Consider the following 22078-nt stretch of genomic DNA (forward strand, 5'->3'; position numbering starts at 1 on the left):
CTGATGTTCCCGTTATAGGGTCTTGCAGCCTCAGACCCCGGGAGGAGCTGATGTTTCAGTTTGGGGATCGTGCAGCCGCAGACCTGGGGAGGAGCTGATGTTCGTTTGAGGGTCTTGCAGCCATAGACCTGGAGAGGAGCTGATGTTGAGCTGATATTCCAGTTGCAGTTTGAGGGCCGGGGAGCTGATGTTCCAGTTTGATGGCCGTGCACCTGGAGACCCAGAGAGGAACATCTAACTGGAACATTTGCTCCCCGCAGTGCCTCCAGCTGCATCGCTCCCAAACCGGAGCATCTCTTCCCACCCGGGTCTCCAGCTGCACGGCCCTCAAACTGCAATATTGTCTACCCTCAAGTCTCCAGTTGCAACGCCCTCAGAATTGAACATGAGCTCCCCACCGGGTCTGCAGCTTCACGGCCCTGAAACTGGAACTTCAGCTTCCCACCGGGTACCCAGCTGCATGGCCCTCAAACTGGAACATCAGCTCCCCGCCAGGTCTCCAGCTGCTGGGGGCTGACAAACCTTTCGTTGATTAAGTGGCCTGGGTGTCCCAGGCCCATTTATATTAGACCTCTCAGTATAGCTTGGTGCATTTCCAGGAAACGTAACACCATTCATTCGATTTAAACTATTGGAATTGTTTTTCTCTGAAGAAGGATAAACACAGCTAACAACCATCACATTCTTTTCGACTCCTCTGAGAAGTTTGTCTGTTCCTGTATAGTTTCTCCTTGGATCTGTTAACAATTCACCTAGTCACTGAATAGTAAAAGGGATACCTTAAATCCAGTGACAATTTTCAGTATTCTTTCCTTCATTTCATCAAAGGGAATATATTCGACATTAGGGTTGGGAGGACCTCTTGCCTCAGGAGCTGAAGTTCTGAAATCATCCATCACTTTCTCCTGTTTGAAAATAAAATAGTCTTTAAATTGGGACCACTGAATCTGTTTCTCCAGTCTTGGCTACATGACAAAGAAACTGATCCAGGACAGGACAAGCTTTCTTTTTCCCCCTCTTCTCAAAATCTTCCAGTGCCTCCTGGAGCCCCTCGACGTCCATGGCTTCCCGGAGTCCCTCACAGCCTCCGCCTCCCTCCGTGGGTCTCTTGGGGACCGGAACGCCTCCCCCCACCCCCGACGTCCTCCCACTCCCTCGCACACACTCCAGCATGCAGGGCAAGTGGGGTGGGGGGGAACGAAGGGAGCCAGGGGAAGCGTGTGAGAGAGTGAGACCGACAGAGCAAGCACCTCCCCAAGCCGCTACCACCAACCCTCCAACATGGCGCCTGGCACGTCAACCTAAAAAGTTATTTCTTGGAGAAGCGATGGATGACAGAGATTAATCTGAGAGTTACTGTTAATGGAGAAACTTAGAACTTACCATTTTTCCTGTGAGGTTTTGGTGCTCATACTGCTGTTCTGTGAGTTCTGGCAATTGAGTCCGTTCACACAGCCTGGTGATGCAGCAGGTGCCACAGAAGGACCCTGTCCCGGCTGGCCTGCTCCACTTCTGTGATGGTGTGGCCTCTGTGATGGCCTCTGTGATCACTTCTATGATGGTGTGGCCTCCCCTTCTATGATGGTGTGGCCTCTGTCACAGATCTGTGACCGTGTCTTGAGGGGAGACCAGGCCCTTGATCACAAGCGTATCCATGGTGAGGGTCCGTGGATGGAACCTCCTGGATGTTCCTTCCTGATGTTCATCTGCCACCTTGCTATTTAGTGCATCTTGTTTATAACTGTCTTCTAAATATTGAGTAGAAATAAAGCATTTGTACAGTACGGGTAAGGTATACAGAATATTGACACGTTGGACACAGAGGACCGCCACCAAGTTTAGGGAGTAGAATCTCAAGAGACATCACTTTGGATACTCCCTGGAGGCCCTGCCTGAGTCCCGGTCCCTTCCCTTGTCCTACGGAGGGAATCACTTCCTGCTTTAGTCTTTATTATTCCCACACTTTCCTTCATAGTACGTTTCTTTCACCATGTGTGTACATCCCTAAAAAATGTGCCATTTAGTTTTTAAACTTTGTTTTCTTTTTGAGGCAGGGTGTTGCTCTGTTGCCTCAGCTGTAGTTTTGAACTTTGATGTGAGGAAATTCTTCTGCGTGGCTGCCCCTACACTGCGTGGCTCTGAGCATCTGCTCCGCGTCTGTTTTTTCCTCCATTCTCTCCCTGAGACCCACCCACACTGACATGGTTCATTTCATTGCTGCGTGATTGATCTCCCGTCGTCTGAGGGGAACATGGGAAATGTCTTCATCTTCCTGTGGATGAGTGTTTGGCCAGGTTGGGGCCCTTAGGACTGTGTTTTGTTGGGAACGTTCTTGGGCGTTTCTTTTGTACACAAGTGCAAGTTTCTTCTGGTCAGTAGCTTTCAAGTTTTAAAATTTCATCCCAGGTAAGAAATGTAATTTTCCTCATAACCCACAACACACACACTTTCGTATACAAGCATAACAGAAATATACTTCACAACCGTTCTTAGCAGTGCCTGGTGTTCCTACTTCTCTTCATTCTCCCCAACACCGGCATGGATTGGGTGGTGGGATTTTTGCCCATCTGGTGGGTGTCACGTGATATCTCCCCCTGTTAGGCTGAGCCCCTCTTCCTGTTTTCATTAGCCATTCCTCCACATTTCCTCTTCTGTGGAGGGCCGGTTCAGCTCTTTTGCCCAGTTTCTGTTGCTTGAATTTTTGCACTTTTCCTTTGAGACAGAGTCTCACTCTGTCACCCAGGCTGGAGTGCGGTGGCGCGATCTCAGCTCACTGCAACCTCCACCTTCTGGGTTCAAATGATTCTCCTGCCTCAGCCTCCTGAGTAGCTGGGATTACAGGTGCATGCCACAACACCCGGCTAATTTTTGTATTTTTACTAGAGATGGGTTTCCACCATGTTGGCCAGGCTGGTCTGAAACTCCTGGCCTCAGAATATTTTCACTGGATATACTATTCTAGGATGAGTTTTTTTTCCTTCAGTTCTTTAAATACGCCATGCCCCTCTCTCCTGGCTTATAAGGTTTCCACTGAAAAGTCTGCTCCAAGATATATGGGAGCTCCTTCTATGTTATTTGTTTCTTTTCTCCTTCTGCCTTCAGAGTTTTTTCTTCATCCTTGACTTTTGGGAGTTTGATTATTAAATGCCTTTGAGGTCGTCTCCTTTGGGTTAAATCTACTTGGTGTTCTATAATCTTCTTGCATTTGAATATTGATATTGTTATCTAGGTTTGGGAAGCTGTTACTATCTCTTTGAACAGATTTTCTATGCTGATCTCTCTCTCTACCTCCTCTAATGCTTAGGTTTGTTCTTTTGAGGCTATTTTCTAGATCTTGCAGGTGTGCTTCATTGTTTTTATTTTATTTCTTGCTTTATAGTTTTTTATTCTTTTTTCTTTTGTCTTCTCTGACTGTGTATTTTCAAATAGCCTGTCTTCAACCTCACTAATTCTTTCTTCTGCTTGATCAGTTCTGCTGGTAAGAGATCTCATGCATTCTTCAGTATGTCAATTACATTTTTCAGGTCAAGAATTTCTGCTTGATTTTAAAAAATTATTTCAATCTCTTCATGAAATATATTTGATAGGATTCTGAATTCCTTCTCTGTGTTGTCTTGAGTTTCACTGAACTTCCTCCAAACAGCCATTTTGAATGTTTTCTCTGAAAGTTCACATGTCCATCACTCTGAGATTGGTCACTCCTGCCTTCTTTAGTTCATCTTGTGAGGTCATGTTTTCCTGGATGTTCTTGATGCTTGTGGATGTTGGTCAATGCCTGGGCATTAAAGAATTAGTTATTTATTGTAATCTCCACAGTCTGTGCTAGTGTGTACCCATCTTTCTTTCTTTGTTTCTTTTTTCTGAGACAGAGTCCCACTCTGCCACTCAGGCTGGAGTGCAATGGCGTGATCATGGCTCACTGCAGCCTCAGCCTCCTGGGCTCAAGCGATCCTCTCACCTCACCCTCTCAAGCAGCTGGGACTACAGGCACATGCCACCATGTCCAGCTGATTTTTGTATTTTTTGTAGACACAGGGTCTCAGTATGTTGCTCAGGCTGGTCTTGATCTCATGGATTCAAGTGATCCTCCCTCCTCGGCTTCCCAAAGTGCTGGAATTATAGGCATGAGCCACCACGTCTGAGCTTCTTCTTCTTCTTCTTCCTCTTCTTCTTCTTTTTCTTCTTCTCCTCCTTCTCCTTCTTCTCCTTCTTCTCCTTCTTCTCCTTCTCCCTCCTTCTTCTCCTTCTCCTTCTTCGTCTTTCCTCCTCCTCCTCCTCCTCCTCCTCCTTCCTCCTCCTTCTTCTTTCTTCTTCTTTTTTGACAGAGTTCCACTCTTGTTGCCCAGGCTGGAGTGCAGTGGTGCAATCTCAGCTCACTGCAACCTCCACCTCCCGGGTTCAAGTGATTCTCCTGCCTCAGCCTCCTGAGTAGCTGGGGTTACAGGCATGTACCACCACACCCTGCTAATTTTTTATTTTTATTAGAGGTGGGGTTTCTCCATGTTGGTCAGGCTGGTCTCGAACTCCCGACCTCAGGTGATCCACCCACCTCAGCCTCCCAAAGTGCTGGGATTACAGGCGTGAGCCACCGCGCCTGGCCTCCCATCCTTCTTGAGGAGGCTTTCCCCGTATTCAAAGAGAACTGAGGGTTGTGATCTAAGTCTTTGGTCACTGCAGTCATATCTGCATTAGAGGCACCTCAAGCCCAGTAACACTGTGACTCTTGCAGACTCATAGAGGGACCACCTTGGTGGTCTTAAGTAAGATCTAGGAGAATTCCCTGGATTACCAGGCAGAGCCTCTTGTTCTTTTCCTTCACCTTCCCCCAAACAAATGGAGTCTTTCTCTCCATGCTGAGCTGTCTGGAGTTAGGGGAAGGGTGACACAAGCACTCCTGTGGCTACCAGCACTGGGACTGTAGCAGGATGAGCTGCAGACAAAACCTCTCAGACACCAGGTTAAAGAAGGAAGAGGCTTTATTCGGCCGGGAGCGTCGGCAGACTTGCATCTCAAGAATGAAGCTCCTTGAAGAAAGAGTTCCTGGCCCTTTTAAGGGCTTACAACTCTAAGGGGTGCACGTGAAAGGGTGGTGATAGATTGAGACCTATAGAGGGCACATGTGGTTAGAGTGGGGGGTTAATCTTTAACCTCAGGCCTGGTCATCAGTGTGCCAGCTGGTCTTGCTACTGACTTCCTTCCTGTTGTTTTTCGGCTTTTACTTCCTCCTTCTCTTCAGAGACAGGAGACAGTAAGAGAAATGGTCTCTCTCCGCAGGACCATGCTGGGTCAGACCTGAAGCCAGCCCAGCACTGGGTCTCTCCCACAGCCTGTGGCAACTATGGCTTCACTCCCACTGATGTTAGTAAGGCCCAAGTGCTCTTTGCTGAGCAGGAGGTGAATGCAGCCAGGCTTGTCTTTCTCCTTTCAGGGTGGCAGGTTCCCTTCTGGCCCAGGGTGGGTCTAGAAATCAGGGTGAATCTCGAAATGCTTTCCGGGAGCTAGGGCCTAGAATTGGGAATTTTTGGAATCTACTTGGTGCTTGATTTTACTGTGGGTGTGCTGACACCCGAGTTAAAGACAGCGTCATTTTCACTCTTCCCTCTTCTTTCCCCAAGCAGGAGTCTCTCCCCATGGCCGCTACCACCCCAGGCCTGTGGCAAGAACTGCTTGGCGACCGCTGATGTTTCTTCAAGCCCTAGGGGCTCTTCAGTCAGCAGGTGGCAAGTGCAGCCAGGCTTGTGTCTTTCTTTTCAGGGCGGCAGATTCCCTTCCAGCCCAGAGCAGGTGCAGAAATGCCATCCAGGAACTAAGGCCGGGAATCTGGGACTTCAGGAATCTGCTTGCTGCTTTATTTACTATGGCTGAGCTGGTACCCCCAGTGTGAGACAAACTCCTCTTTACTCTCCTCTCCCTTTTTCTCAAGGAGAAGGAGCCTCTCTCTGTGGCCACCACAGCTGGAGATGTGCTGGGTCACACCTAAAGCCAGTGAGGCTTTGAGTCTCCCCCAAGGCCAGTGGCGAGTGCTGCCTGCCTGGGTACTGCTGATATTTATTTAAGGCCCAAGGGCTATTGAGTCGGGAGGTGAAGAAGGCTGCTGGGACGGACCCTTTCCTTCCAGGCGGCAGGTTTCCTTCTGGCCCAGTATGTGTCTAGAAATGCTGTCCAGGGGCTGGGGCCTAGAACAGGGGAGCTTCAGGACTCTGCTGGGTGAGTTATTTCACTGTGGCTGAGCTGGTACCAAAGTGGCAAGACAAAGTCCTCGTTATCCTCCTCCCTCCTCTCATCCAGTAGAAGGAGGGAGTCTCTCCCAGTGCTGTGAGCGGCACAGCCTGGGGGTGGCTGAGGGTTGACACAAGCACTCCCTGGGCTGCCACCACTGGTGTCTCACTAGGTCATGTGCACCCCAAGTCCACTGGCTCCAGGGCATTTCCAGGAATTGCAGTCCCTGTGGCCTAGGCTGCCTTTCAGGTTTATTTAGGACCCCAAGTCCACTGGCTCCAGGGCATTTCAGGATTGCAGTCCTGTGGCCTAGGCTGCCTTTCAGTTTATTTAGGACCCAGAGCCTTAGCCAGTGTGTGGCTTGCTAGAATTCAGGTTCACACCACTGAGATTGAGGATTTGCCTTTGCTAGGGCTGGTGTAAATGCTGTGTCTGTGAGTGCTGCCCTGTGTTGTTTTTCACTGTAACTGGGCAGCACCGAGTGCCAATGCAAGGTCCTATCATCGCTGTGCTCTACCTCCCCCAGCACACGGATTCTCTCTCCGTGCCGTGCAAAGTCCTATCATCGCTGTGCTCTACCTCCCCCAGCACACAGATTCTCTCTCCGTGCCGTGGGACTGCTGCCGTGGGATAGGAGATGGGTGATGTTAGCATTTCAAGATCATCTTTCCTGTCCTCTTCAGTGCCTCTTTTCTTGAGATGATATGAAAACCAGATACAGCAATTGTTCATCTGATTTTCGGTTCTTATGCAGGTGCTTTCTCATCTTGAGAGCTTTTGGTTTAGTGGTCCTGGGTGGGGGGGGGTGCGGTGGGGGGTGGTGTGGGTGGGCTGCGGGGAAGTGGGGGGTGATTGCTGGAGGGCCCTACTTGAGCATCTTGCTCCACTTTCCCCTCACCACCTTTTCAACATTGTTGGGAAGGCCCTAGCCAATGCGATAAGATTAGAAAAAGAAAGAAAAGGTATAATGATCAGAAATAGTTATAATTGGGCCAGGCGCGGTGGCTCACGCCTGTAACCCCAGCACTTTGGGAGGCCAAGGCAGGAGGATCATTGAGGTCAGAAGTTTGAGACTAGCCTGGTCAATACGGTGAAACTCCATCTCTACTAAAATTACAAAAATTAGCCAGGCTTGGTGGTAGGCACCTGTAATCCCAGCTACGCGGGAGGCTGAGGCAGGAGAATCACTTGATTCTACATGGAGGCTGCAGTGAGCCAAGATTGTGCCACTGCACTCCAGCCTGGGTGACAAAGGGAGACTCTGTCTCAATAAATAAATAAATAAATAAATAAATAAATAAAATGTAGCCATGAAAAAGAATGAGTTCATGTCCTTTGCAGGGAAAAGGGTGAAGCTGGAACCCATCATTCTCAACAAACTAACACAGGAACAGAACACCAAACACCGCATGTTCTCACTCCTAACTGGGAGTTGAACGATGACAACACACGGACACAGGGAGGGGAACATCACACACTGGGGCCTGTGGGGGGGGTTGGGGGGCAAGGGGAGGGAGAGCATTAGGACAAATACCTAATGCATGCAGGGCATGGGTTGATGGGTTGATGGGTGCAGCAAACCACCATGGCACGTGTATACCTATGTAACAAACCTGCATGTTCTGCACATGTGTCCCAGAACTTAAAGTAAATTTTTTTAAAAAAGAAATGAGTACAATTATCTTTATTTACAAAGTTTATGGTTGCTTCTGTATGATATCCCAAGAAATTTACAAAAACTTCTAGAACGAATAAATAAATGAATTTGTCAAGGTCACGGGATACAAGATTGCTATATTAAGATGATTTGTATTCTTGGTTGGGAGCCGTGGCTCATGCCTGTAATCCCAGAACTTTGGGAGACAGAGGCGGGAAGAATGCCTGAGCTCACAAGTTCAAGACCAGCCTGAACAATGTGGCAAAGCCCTGTCTCTACAAAAAAATAAATAAAATCATTTGTATTATGTAATGGCATCAAATAATTATTAAAAATTAATTTACAATAGTGCTAAAGAACATGGAATGCTTAGGAAAAAATTTAACAAAAGATGTTAAAATTTTTAATGCTGAAAACTACAAAATGTTGGTGAGAGAAATTAAAGATTTCAATTAATATACCAAATTTCTGAATTGGCAAAAATATATCTCATTTATGAATTGGAAGATTCAGTATGATTGTCTTAATCTGTTTGGGCTGCTACAGCAATATGATTAGGTGGCGTAAACAGCAAACATTTATTTCTCATGTTCTGGATGCTGGTGAGTATAAGATGGAGGCAGCAGAAGATTTGGTATCTGGTGAGCACTGGCTTCCCGGTTGATAGACAGCTGTCTTCTTATTGTGTCCTCACATGGCGGAGGGAGTGAGGGAGCTCTCTTGGGTTTCTGCTGTAAGGACACGAATCCCATTTATGTGGGCTCTATCCTCATTACCTTATCATCTCCCAAAGTCCCCTCGTCCAAATACCACCACATTGGGTATCAGGTTTCAACATGTACATTTGGGAGGCGGGCAAAGACATTCAATCGATAGCAGTTGTTAAGATGTCAAATTTTCCCAAATTGATCTGTAGAGTTAACACAACCCCATACAAAATTTAAGGCTTTTTTACATAAATTGACAACATGATACTAAAAGTTATATGGAAATATGTAGGACCTAGACAAGCGTTTTTTTTTTTTTTTTTTTTTTTGAGACGGAGTTTTGCTCTGTCGCCCAGGCTGGAGTGCAGTGGCGTGATCCCGGCTCACTGCAACCTCTGCCTCCTGGGTTCAAGGGATTCTCCGACCTCAGCCTCGCCAGTAGCTGGGATAACATTTGCCTGCCAGCATGCCTGGCTAATTTTTGTATTTTTAGTAGAAACAGTTTTGCCATGTTGGCCAGGCTGGTCTTGAACTCCTGACATCAGGTGACCCACCCACCTCAGCCTCCCAAAGTGCTGGGATTACAGGCATGAGCCACTGCGCTTGGTTGCAATTTTTTATTTTATTTTGTATTGTTTGTTTATTTTTGAGATGGAGTCTTTCTCTGTTGCCCAGGCTGGAGTGCAGTGACATAATCTCAGCTCACGGGAACCTCCGCCTCCCAGGTTCAAATGATTCTCCTGCCTCAGCCTCCCGAGTAGCTGGAATTACAGGTGTCTGACACCACACTCAGGTAATTTTTGTATGTTTAGTAGAGACAGGGTTTTGCCACATTGGCCAGGCTGGCCTTGAACTCCTGACCTCATGTGCTCTGCCTGCCTGAACCTCCCAAAGTGCTGAGATTACAGGTGTGAGCCACGGTGCCCAGCCAGAAGCAGTTTTGTTTGTTTGTTTTTTTAGAGAAGAACAATTCTTTCTCAGCCTTTTGGCAAAGATTAAGTGTAGTCTATATTATTGGTTTAGTATTTGATATGTCCTCTATCTGAGGACAATATATTAAACGGGTGTCTAGAGCAAGAAAATAGAATAGGAGCTTGTTCTGTCCATTCCACTCATTAATCTGGGGTTGCAGTATCTGGTGCCTGGAGAAGGAGATGGAGAAGTAGGAGCAGAAGAAGGAGAAGGAAGGAAAGAAGAACAAAGCTAGAGGTATTACCCTACCTGATTTCAAAGCTTATAAACTCTCAGGAACCAAGACAGTTTGGTACAGGCAAAAAAACAGATATATAGGCCGGGTGCGGTGGCTCACACCTGTAATCCCAGCACTTCCAGAGGCCAAGGCGGGTGGATCACCTGAGGTCAGGAGTTCAAGACCAGCCTGGCCAAATGGTAAAACAAAAATACAGAACAAAATACAAAAATAAGCTGGGCGTGGTGGCTTGCACCTGTAGTCCCAGCTACTTGGAAGGCTGAGACAGGAGAATCACTTGACCCTGGGAGGCGGAGGTTGCAGTGAACCGAGGTTACGCCACTGCACTCAAGCCTGGGCAAAAGAGCAAGACTCCATCTCAAAAATAAAAATAAAAATAAAAAATAGATACATAGATTGACATAACAGAGTCCAGGTATAAACCCATTCATATATGGCCAATTGATTTTTGACAAATGTGCCATGGCAATTCAATGGGGAAAGGCAAGGTTTTGTAACAAATGGTCCTGGATCAACTGGATATCTATAGGGGCAAAAAAGTAAACATTGACCCTTACCACATACCATCCACAAAAACTAACTCAAAAAGTCATGGACCTCCCTGTAAAATCTAAAATTATGAAATTTTCATTAAAAACACATAGGAGAAAATCTTTAGGGTAGGCAAAACTTTCTTAGGTAGAATACAAAAGAAAGAAAAGGTTAGACTTCGGCCGGACGCGGTGGCTCACGCCTGTAATCCCAGCACTTTGGGAGGCTGAGGCGGGCAGATCACGAGGTCAGGAGATCGAGACCATCCTGGCTAACGTGGTGAAACCCCGTCTCTACTAAAAATACAAAAAATTAGCTGGGCGTGGTGGCGGACACCTATAGTCCCAGCTACTGGGGAGGCTGAGGCAGGAGGATGGCATGAACCCGGGAGGCGGAGGTTGCAGTGAGCCGAGATCACACCACTGCACTCCAGCCTGGGCGGCAGAGCGAGACTCCGTCTCAAAAAAAAAAAAAAATACAGGTTAGACTTCATCAAAATGAAAAACTTGCTTTTCAAAAGATACTGTTTAAAAAATGAAAAGGCAAACCACAGATGGGAAGAAAATATTTGCAAATCATATATCTAATAATGTATATCCAGAATAGATAAAGATCTCTTATAGCTCAAGACAAGCAAAATTTTTAAAAAGGGCAAAATATTTGAATAAAGACTTAATAAAAGATGCACAAATGAGCACTAAGTGCATGGAAGATGTTCAACGTTGTTAGTGGTCAGGGAGATGCAAGTGAAGCCACAGCGAGATGCCGCTACGTGCTCATTAAAAGGGCCAGAATTGAAGAGACAGACTATACTAAGTATTAGTGAGGATGTTGAGCCACTGGAATTTTACATGCTGCTGATGGGAATATAAACTGTTGCTACTACTTTAGAATACAATTTGGTAGTTTCCTTAAAAAATAAATACCCAGTATGTGACTAGCCATGCTATGTCTAGGGCTATCCGTGAGAAACGAAAGCTTGCATCCACACAAACGCTTGTGCTCAGAGGTTCATGGAAGCTTTATTTGCAATAGCTCAAAAGTGGGAACAATGAACTAATTTAGAAACAAAGTCATGAGGTGGGCAGATCACTTAAGGTCAGAGTTCAAGACCAGCCTGGCCAACATGGCAAAACCCCGTCCCTATGAAAAATAAAAAAAGTGATCCGGGTGTGGTGGTGTGCACCTGTAATCTCAGCTACTCAGGAAGCTGAGGCGAGAGGATCGCTTAAATCCGGGAGGCGGAGGTTGCAGTGAGCCGAGATTGCACCACTGCACTCCACCCTGGGTGACAGAGTGAGACTCAGTCAAAGAAAAGAAGAAAGAAGGAGAGAAGAGGAAAAAGAAAGAAGAAAGTAGAAGAGGAGGAGAAGGAAGAGAGGAAGGGCGGGAGGGTGGGAAGGAGGGAGTCCAATACTGCATGTTCTCACTTGTAAGTGGGAGCTAAACAGTGGGTAGATATGGTCATACAGACGGAATGACAGACTCTGGAGACTCCAAAAGATGAGAGAGTGGGAGGCCGGTGAGGGCTGGAAAACCACCTTTTGGGTAAAATGTTCATTATTCAGGTGATGGAAGCACTACAGCCCAGACGTCACCACTATGCAATGTGTGCACATAAGAAGCCTACACTTGTACCCTCTAAATATAGATATATTTTAAAAAGTGGAAACAACCCAGATAGCTATCAGAATGTGTTACAGCTATACAATAGACTACTACTTAGCTATGAAAATGAACTATTGGTTCCATTTATATAAAATTCTTGAAAATGCAAATTAATTGATAGTGGCAGACAGAAAATCGCTGGTTGCCTGGCGACAGGTAGCGGCACTGGAGGATGTGAGCAGTTGTGGAAGGGAGAGATGCCCAAGATGCACAAAGAAACTTTTGCAGGTGATGGACACGTGATAGTGGGGATGGGATGGTGTCACAGTGTGCGCCCTTCTCGAATCCATCGTTATCTATTTTAAATTGTGTAGTGCATTGCACATCAATTATACCTCAATAAAATAGTAAAATTAAAAGTGTACCTATACACCATAGCATCTTGCTTTGTTCACTTAATTACAGATCTTGACTGATTCATATCTAGATGAATAAATCTATTCTTTAAAAATACTGGATATTAGACATTACATAGATATGCCATATCTTTTTAAAAATCATTCCCCTTTTAAAGAACATCTAAGTAGGTTGAACCATTTTGCTACTGCATGTTATATTTAACAGAGTGCCTATGATTTGTGTGTGTATGTATGTGTATGTTTCTATTTATTTATCTTTGTGCACAAGTAGAGGGTTTTTCCATAGGATAAATACCTAGAAATAGAATTTCCAGATCAAATGGCTTAGGCATTTAGAATTTTGTTAGGTAACTTTTAGGTTGATCCCCAAAGATGTTGGACCAACTTATACTCCCATCAGCAATGTATGAATACATTTCCATTTCTTCCCCAGGCTCATCAGTGAACTGTGTGACCAAACAGAACAGAAGCTTGTTTTTCATTCATGCTACCTACTCCTCCCGGAGCTGGCAGGAGTTGTTGTCCACATTGTCAAGCGGGGTCATTGACGACTGAATTTCCCACATTTTGTGACAGCTGCATCTAGAATATGCAGCACTCTCCATCATCACGTGAGAAAAAGAGATTGGAGAATCACCCAGAGCTCTTTATTGCCTCAGCCAAATAAGTGACATATGTCATGTCTCATGATTCATTGGCCAGAACTAGGCCCGTGGCCCTGTCTAACTGCAAGGGAGCTGGAAAATGTGGAGAAGCAGATGGAATATTGGATATTTAAATACTACTGCTTTAATACAGTGGTTAAGAGTAAAGTATTTGAAGTTACAAGGAGGTTGGTTCAAAAAATAATGACTTTGCAGACAGGCGCGGTGGCTCACGCCTGTAATCCCAGCACTTTGGGAGGCTGAGGCAGGCAGATCACTTGAGGCCAGGAGTTCAAGACCAGCCTGGCCAACATGGTGAAACCCCGTCTCTACTATAAAAACCAAAAAAAATTAACCGGTTGTGGTGGCACAGCTACTCGGGAGGCTGAGTCAGGAGAATCATTTGAACCCGGAGGCAGAGGTTGCAGTGAGCTGAGATGGCGCCACTGCACTCCAGCCTGAGTGACAGAGTGAGATTCTGTCAAAAAAAAAAAAAAAAAAAAAGACTGCCATCAACTCCTGGTGTGTCCTTGGGCAACTTACTTAGGTTCTCATGGTTTCTTCTGTCTTTTTTTTGAGACAGGGTCTCACTCTGTCACCCAGGAGGAATGCAGTGGCACGATCACAACTCACTGCAGCCTCCACCTCCCGGGCTCAAGCGATCCTCTCCTACCTCAGCCTCCCGAGAGCTAGGACTACAGGAATGCACCTCCACACCTGGCTAATTTTCTTTGTTATAGAGACGTGGTCTCACTGTGTCTCCCAGGCTAACTAGTCTCAAACTTCTGAACTCAAGCAATCCTCCGCCTTGGCCTCCCGAAGTGTTAGGATTACAGGCATGAACCACTACACCCAGCCAGTTTCTTCTTTTATAAAATAAACAATTTAAGCTTCCTAGAAACAGCTCCTATAGGCCAGGCATGGTGGCTTACACGTGTAATCCCAGCACTTTGGGAGGCTGAGGCAAGTAGATCACTTGAGGCTGGGAGTTCGAGACCAACCTGGCCAACATGGTGAAATCCCATCTCTACTAAAAAAAATACAAAAATTAGCCAGGTGTGGTGGTGCGCCTGTAGTCTCAGCTACTCAGGAGGCTGAGGCAGGGGAGTTGCTTGAACTTGGGGGAGGTTGCAGTGAGCCAAGATCGCACCAGTGCACTCCAGCCTGGGCGACAGAGCGAGACTCCATCTCAAAACTTTTTTTAAAAAAGAAGCCGCTACCGTATCTGACTTGCTCACTCCTGGATTTACAGCCAGCCCAATACTGAGTGCGTAGAAGAAAGTCAATATGTATTGAATGAGAAGTATCTACTTCAAAAAACTGTTTCAAGGATTAACTGAAATAATGCAGGTAAAAAGCATTATTATAATGCCTGATATATATAACATTTTCAAATTATAACTATTGTTTTTACTTGCTATTCGTCCAATGCCTAGGATTCTCCTGTATCTTTGATTTTATGTACCTTCCTACACCTGGAAGGAAGGAAATTGACAATTATTCATCCTTTTATACTCTGGCCACTACTAGGGCTGCCTACTTTTACCTTACTGCATTAAAAAAATTAAAGTATATTTTACATACAATAAAATGAACAGTTGTTTTTTTTTTAAGTTCTGGGATACATGTGCAGAACACGCAGGTTTGTTACACAGGCAAACGTGTGCCACGGTGGTTTGCTGCACCCATCAACCCGTCTCCCAGGTGTTAAGCCCCGCATGCCTTAGCTATTTGTCCCGATGCTCTCCCTCCCTTCGCCCCCTCCCCCTGCAACAGATCTTAAATGTAAACTTTATGAATTTTGGAAAATGTAAGAGTAACTGTCACTCAAATCAAGTATTAGCGCTTTATCACAGTATTTTCTGTTCTGTATTTTTCTGTTGGGTTCTTGAATTCCTTGATGCGGAGTCGTGCTCCTGTGTGACAGAAGTGCTCCCTCTGTTATGTGTGGCAAGTGCTTCCGGGTGTGGCTGAAGCGTTTTTCTTATACTTTGTAGAAGGAAGGATTTGTTAAGTGTCTGGGTACATAATTAACATGCAGAATGCTTCCAGGGTCAGGTGGAGGGCTGAAAGGCGAGCTCCCTTCCAACCGCGAAATTGACCGGGATGAGGACGTGGGTGGCGCCCAGCAGAGGAGCAGCATCAGAACCAATCTCACAAGCAGGTCCAACCTGATGCTGGAAGCTTTCCAGAGTGGCCTTCAAGGAAAGGAACAGAAAATTCTGTAGATGAATGCAGTGTGGCAAAGAGGTTGTGCCGTTACGCCCACGAAAGGCAAAATGATGAGTCATCAAAACGCTGAGCGTTCCTACTGGAGAAGGGCAACCTTTTCTCCCTTCGAGGAAACTAAGGAGAAACAGGAATAGGGAACAATAGAGCTGAATGTCAGAAATGCTGTCTGTCACTGCACGCGGGAGGCTTAGAGGCCCGAGGGTATCACCCCATCTCTTACCTGGTGGCATAAACTCTGGGAAAAACCTTTCACCAGTGAGGACCAGGCCCAAGGATGGCATCAGACTCTCAGTGCCAATTCAATGGCCTCAGGCTGCAGGAAAAATGTCTATAAAACAGGAAGCACAGCTGCCTTTAATAGCTCTGAAGGAAAAACACCACTCTCAGAAGGTCTCAAAGAAGCTGAGAATCTTGCCAGGTGCGGTGGTGCATGCCTGTAATCCCAGCTACTTGGGAGGCTGAGGAGGAGGGTGGCTTGAGCCCAGGAGCTCTGGGCAGCTGTGCCCTACTTTGATTGGGTGTCTGCACTCAGTTCGGCATCAATATGGTGACCTCTCAGGATGGGGGGACCACCAGGTTGCCTAAAGTGGGTGAAATGGCCCAGGTCAGAAATGGAGCCGGTCAAAACTCACTGTAGTGGGATCGCATCTGTGAATAGCCACTGCACTCCAGCCTGAGCAAGATAGTGAGACTCCCTTTCTAAAAAAAATCATAATAAATTTAATCAATGTAAGGAAAAGAAGGGAAGAATCTCCCACAAACTCATAAACGCTGATGGTGACAGTGAAAACTGATATACGCATTTTGGAAAAAGAGTTTGGCATTGCAGATGGTATCTGAAAATGCACATCATGCCTGTGACCTAGTTAAACTGGAAGAGAGGTCCGTCTGTCTTCTCACAAGGAGACGTGTATACATGATGTTCATCACAGAAGTGTTTGTAATAGCAAAAAATTGGAAACACTCAAAATGTCCCTGAATGAGGATTGAGAAAAATTGTATATTCATGCCATCGTGTATATCTGGAGGTTAAAATGAACCGTATGTTTCAGCAACGATAGATCTCAACATGCCAAATTAAAAATCCATTTGCATGACAGAACATGTAAAAAGAGTGTCATATATTCATAGTTACACATAACTGGTTTTTAAATGAAAAGGACTCAGTATGCAGGCAGAAAGCAGCATTATTTTTTATTTTTTAAGACAAGGTCTCCCTCTGTCACCCAGGCTGGAGAGCAGTAGCACGATCTTGGCTCACTGCAAGCTCCACCTCCTGGGCTCAAGCGATTCTCCTGCCTCAGCCTCCCGAGTAGCTGGGATTACAGGCATGCACCACCTCGCCTGGCTAACTGTTGTATTTTTGGTAGAAATGGGGTTTCACCACGTTGGCGAGGCTGGTCTCAAACTCCTGTGGTCAAGTGATCCATCCGCCTCGGCCTCCCAAAGTGCTGGGATTACAGGCAGGAGCCGCCGCACTTGGCCTGAACTTTGTTTTTTAAACTTTTTTTTTTTAACTTTCTTTTTTAACTAAATGTCATTGGTTTCTTTGTTATTTTCCCATCTTACTCCTTTACTCACTTCGCTGCCCCTGGCTCCATCCGAGATGTGGAAGAGGAGAGGAAAGAGGCAGAAAGGTCTGGCTTAGCTAGATGCTTCTCTCTGGGTGCAGCAGATGTCCAAATGCCAGTGTCCTGTTAAGGAGGGCATTTGCGTGGTCTTCAGAAATCCCTGCTGGAGATCTTTGACTCCAGCGCCCTGGTGCAGTCAATGTCTCTCTTAAGTCCTCGGATCTGTCAGCCCTCCTGCTTCTGGGCCTCTAGGACAAGGCACCATTCAAGACAGTCAAGTCTGACTCCCTTTGCTAGGGTCTACTCCTGCCCACCTGTGGCCATTTCCTTGCTCTGCCATTCTGCTTCATGTACGAGCTGGGTACCAGTCCCTGCATCCCCCAAATCTAGGGAACATGGGTTAAATTAGAAAAATATGTCTTTCTGGCCAGGCACGGTGGCTCATGCCTGTAATCCCAGCACTTTGGGAGGCCAAGGAGGGTGGATCACCTGAGGTCAGGAGTTCGAGACCAGCCTGGCCAACATGGTGAAACCCCATCTCTAGAAAAAAAAAGAGCTAAAGCTAGGTGGGACACCGTGACTCAGGCCTGTAATCCCAGCACTTTGGGAGGCCGAGGTGGGTGGGTCACGAGGTCAGGAGATCGAGAGCATCCTGGCCAACATGGTGAAACCCCATCTCTACTAAAAATACAAAAAATTAGCCAGGCGTGATTGCGGGCGCCTGTAGTCCCCGCTACTCGGGAGGCTGAGGCAGGAGAATGGCGTGAACCCGGGAGGCGGAGGTTGCAGTGAGCCGAGATCGCACTGCTGCATTCCAGCCTGGCCGACAGAGTGAGACTCGGTCTCAAAAAACAAAATAAAACAAAACAAAACATCAAGCAAACATCATTCTGGATATCTCTCTGTACAAATATACAGGTAGAAGGATGACAGATGGGATATGAGATAACTAAAGTAAATTCTTTTTTTTTTTTTTTTTTGAGATGGAGTTTCACTCTTGTTGCCCAGGCTGGAGTGCAATGGCGTGGTCTCAGCTCACTGCAACCTCTGCCTCCCGGGTTCAAGCGATTCTCCTGCCTCAGCCTTCTGAGTAGCTGGGATTATATGCACCCGCCACCACGCCCGGCTAATTTTTGTATTTTTAGTAGAGACAGGGTTTCACCATGTTGGCCAGGCTGGTCTCGAACTCCTGAGCTTAAGTGATCCTCCTGTGTTGGCCTCTGATAGTCCTGCAATTACAGGCGTGAGCCACCGAACCTGGCTTCTTTTATGTCTTTTTTTTTTTTTTTTTTTTTTTTTGAGAAGGAGTCTTGCTCTGTCGCCCAGGCTGGAGTGCAGTGGCGCAATCTCGGCTCACTGCAAGCTCCGCCTCCCGGGTTCACGCCATTCTCCTGCCTCAGCCTCTCCGAGTAGCTGGGACTACAGGCGCCCGCCACCACGCCCGGCTAATTTTTTGTATTTTTAGTAGAGACGGGGTTTCACCGTGGTCTCGATCTCCTGACCTCGTGATCCGCCCGCCTCGGCCTCCCAAAGTGCTGGGATTACAAGCGTGAGCCACCGCACCCGGCTTTTATGTCTTGAGAAGGGGTCTTGCTTATGTTGCCCAGGCTGGGGTGCAGTGGCAGTATCATAGCTCACTGTAACCTCAAACTCCTGGGCTCAAGAAATCTTCCGGCTTCAGCCTCCCGAGTGGCTGGGACTACAGGCGCGTACCACCACACCCACCTAATTTTTTCTTTTATTTTTGTAGAGATGGGGTCTCGACCAGACTGGTCTTCAACTCCTGGCCTCAAGCAATCCTCCTGCCTTGGCCTCGCAAAATGCTGAGATTACAGGCGTGAGCCACTGTGCCTGGCCAAAGTACTTTTTCATCACCTGTAACCAGGCAAATCAAGACAGGGCCATATACAATCCCCGTATGTAAATTCCCAAGATTCACTAACATACTTTTCTCGCGTCTGGGTTTGTTGCAGCGCAGCTTTGGCGTGGTATTTACGTGTGTATTAGAGCGTTAGAGAGTTGGGTAAGGGAGAGAGAGAGCAGAGTAGGCGCCCTGGATTTCTATCTTGGTCATGGAGATTCTAATCCAATTGCAGTCACTACCCTTCAATTGCTGTGAGTCCGTGGGTCACCCGCTCTACCCTTCAATTGCTGTGTGTCCGTGGGTCACCCGCTCTACCCTTCAATTGCTGTGTGTCCGTGGGTCACCCGCTCTACCCTTCAATTGCTGTGAGTCCGTGGGTCACCCGCTCTACCCTTCAATTGCTGTGTGTCCGTGGGTCACCCGCTCTACCCTTCAATTGCTGTGAGTCCGTGGGTCACCCGCTCTACCCTTCAATTGCTGTGTGTCCGTGGGTCACCCACTCGACTCTCAGAGCCTGTGTCCTCACTGCTAAGTGAGTGTTAGACTTGATGTTCTCTAAGGTCTTTTCAGCTCTAACATAAAATCCCTCTCCCATTGCGAATGTACATTCCCTCCTTCAAACTTCACACCCAGATTCAATTCTACCCTTCGAATTTTTATTTATTTATTTATTTATTTATTTTTGAGATGGAGTCTCGCTCCGTTGCCCAGGCTGGAGTGCAATGGCGCGAACTCGGCTCACTGCAACCTCTGCCTCCCAGGTTCAAGTGGTTCTCAAGCCTCAGCCTCCCGAGTAGCTGGGACTACAGGTGCCCGCCACCACATCCAGCTAATTTTTGTATTTTTCGTAGAGATGAGGTTTCACCATGTTGGCCAGGCGGGTCTCAAACTCCTGACCTCAGGTGATCCGCCCATCTCAGCCTCCCAAAGTGCTGGGATTACAGGCATGAGCCACTGCACCCGACCTAAATTTATTCTTTCATAATCGTTTCCTCCGCGTCCCAGTAACACAGAAGTGCTGTTGGTGAGACCATAGAAGCTGTGCTTATCTCGTAGGTGCCCTGCGCTCCCCTGCGAGTGTTCCTCTGGGTCTAACCACCCGGTCACCTTCTTTGGGTCTGCTAATAGTGAGGTGTCTTGGACAACTACAGCGAATGTTCCAGGAACATGCCTTTTTTCTATGGACAAGCCCGTCTCTGCAGAAGTTACAGATTAGCATCCTTGCTGAGGGTGACTTGTATCTGTGGCTTCACCTGCTTCCCTGAATTCCTGACATACTGCCTGCCTTGTCTTCTAGACATGGAATTTCCTTGAGTTTTAACCCACAGATCTGTCTTCGCTGTGGCTTTTTGTGTGTTTTGGCTTTTTGGCCCTTCTAGACCCAACTTCCCACTCTGCTACTGTGATGAATAATCCCCTAAGGGCTGCTGTGATTTGTAGAACACTTACACCTATGGGGAATGAGGGAGCAATGCTGCGTGGAACTGGGGAGCAATGCTGCGTGGAACCGGGGAGCAATGCTGCTTGGAACTGGGGAGCAATGCGGAGTTCTTGAGTAAGGGAGTGACATGATGAAATGGATGTTTTAGGAAGATTAACAGGGAATTAACAAGGAGGTACAGGGACTGAAGTCAGCAAGGTCATCTACACAATGTTTATTGTAATAATGCCATTCAAGGGTGTGAATATCATCGCATTATCTTGTGTAATTCTTACAGTCTCCGGTGAGGGATCATTTCTTAGACGCAGAGGCTGGCTAATGGAAGGATTTGATGCCACTCACATGGAAGTCACCTCATGGTTAGGTGTCTGGGATCCCAAAGGTACTTGATCACTGTTTGAAAAACGAACGTGGGGAAGCTGGGACTTGGATACAGTTTCTTTCTACATGGAATAAAGTGGTAGCTGAGGAAGTGAGTCGAGAGAGGAGGCAGGAGGATGGACCTCTGAGGTATCTGGGGCTGAAGTAGGCATGTTAGGTGCTGAAGGAGGAGATGGGTAAAGGAGGCTGCCAAGAACCTGAGTCTGCTTTCTGGGCAAATGAGAGAGCCGGGGAGAAGGGAAGGAGAGCTGGAATTGAGAGTTTGGGTTCTGTTTCTACCTCCTAAGATGGAACAAAAGTCTGGGTGTCCACTCAACATCAGTGCTCAGGCAGGCAGCCGCAGATGCAGGGAGCTCGGTACCTGGGGGCCTCATTGGCTCAGCTGTGGGAGGGGAGGCGGGGAGTGGCAGTGGGTGGAAATGATCTTACCAAGCTGGGAGAGGGTAGCCAAAAAAGGAGCAGGTGTGGGCTTGCCTGGGAGGCTCACCATTTTAGCAGAAGGAGGAAGAACAGTTAGCTAAAGACTGTGCAGTGTCTGCACTGCAAATGGGGAGATTTGCAGAAGGCAGAAGAAAGGTGCAAGAGTGACACAGTACCTCCCCATTTAAAGGCAAGCCTTGACTGCAACATTTTCCACGCTTAGTATGGTGGGTTCCAGGGGAGGCCAGATTTCAGGGAGTTAAAGAAGGAGTAGGTGAAGAATCAAAGGAGCCCATCCTTCATATTAGTCTCGACTCCTCCACTAGAAGTTTGTTGATTTAATTTATTTATTTTTGAGACAAGGTCTCTCTCTGTTGCCCAGGGCCGGAGTGCAGTGGCGTGATGGTACCCCACTGCAGCCTCGAACTGCTGGCCTCAAGCAATCCTCCCACCTCAGCCTCCTGAGTAGCTGAGATGACAGGTGCACACCACCACAACTGACTAATTTTTAAATTTTTTGTAGGTAGGGAGTCTTGCCATGTTGCCCAGGCTGGTCTTGAGCTCATGGCCTCAAGCAATCCTCCCACCTGGGCCTCCCAAAGTACTGGGATTACAGGTATAAACCACTGTGCCTAGCCTCTTTTTTAAAAATTAATTTTTTTTTTGGCCAGGCGCAGTGGCTCACGCCCGTAATCCCAGCACTTTGGGAGGTCGAGGCGGGAGGATCACTTGAGCTTAGGAGTTCGAGACCAGCCTGGCCAACATGGTGAAACCCTGTCTCTACTAAAATACAAGTATTAGCCAGGCGTGGTGGCAGGCACCTGTAATTCCAGCTACTGGGGAGGCTGAGGCAGGAGAATCGCTTGAACCCGAGAGTCAGAGGTTGCAGTGAGCCGAGATCATGCCATGCACTCCAGCGTGGGTGACAGAACGAGACACTGTCTCAAAAAAGTTAATTTTTTTGGAGACAGGGTGTCTCTCTGTCACCCAGGCTGGAGTGCAGATCATACTCACTGCAGCCTTGAACTCCTACGCTCAACTGATCCTGCTGCTTCTGCCTCCCAAGCGCTGGGATTCCAGGTGTGAGCCACCGCGCCACACTAGAAATTCCTTGATGGTGTGTATGGGGCCACATCTGGCATGACTGTGCCTGACACTGCCTGAACACTGATCA

General features: G+C 47.2%; 1 long non-coding RNA gene, 1 other non-coding gene and 1 pseudogene across 2 annotated transcripts; 2 read left to right on the forward strand and 1 right to left on the reverse strand.

Annotated features, from left to right (window-relative positions):
• Positions 1–455: 455 nt before the first annotated feature.
• LOC100605073 lies at positions 456–1412 on the reverse strand (annotated as a pseudogene).
• A 5472-nt stretch (positions 1413–6884) lies between these two features.
• LOC115833855 lies at positions 6885–13144 on the forward strand. The gene is made up of 3 exons (XR_004029097.1): positions 6885–6973; positions 9716–9792; positions 12785–13144. It is a non-coding gene; the product is annotated as an uncharacterized LOC115833855 (long non-coding RNA).
• LOC115833857 lies at positions 9553–9739 on the forward strand. The gene has a single exon (XR_004029099.1). It is a non-coding gene; the product is annotated as a U2 spliceosomal RNA (small nuclear RNA).
• Positions 13145–22078: the final 8934 nt, after the last annotated feature.

Source organism: Nomascus leucogenys, unplaced genomic scaffold (assembly GCF_006542625.1).
Source record: "Nomascus leucogenys isolate Asia unplaced genomic scaffold, Asia_NLE_v1 000844F_81089_qpd_obj, whole genome shotgun sequence".
Lineage (NCBI taxonomy): Eukaryota > Metazoa > Chordata > Mammalia > Primates > Hylobatidae > Nomascus > Nomascus leucogenys.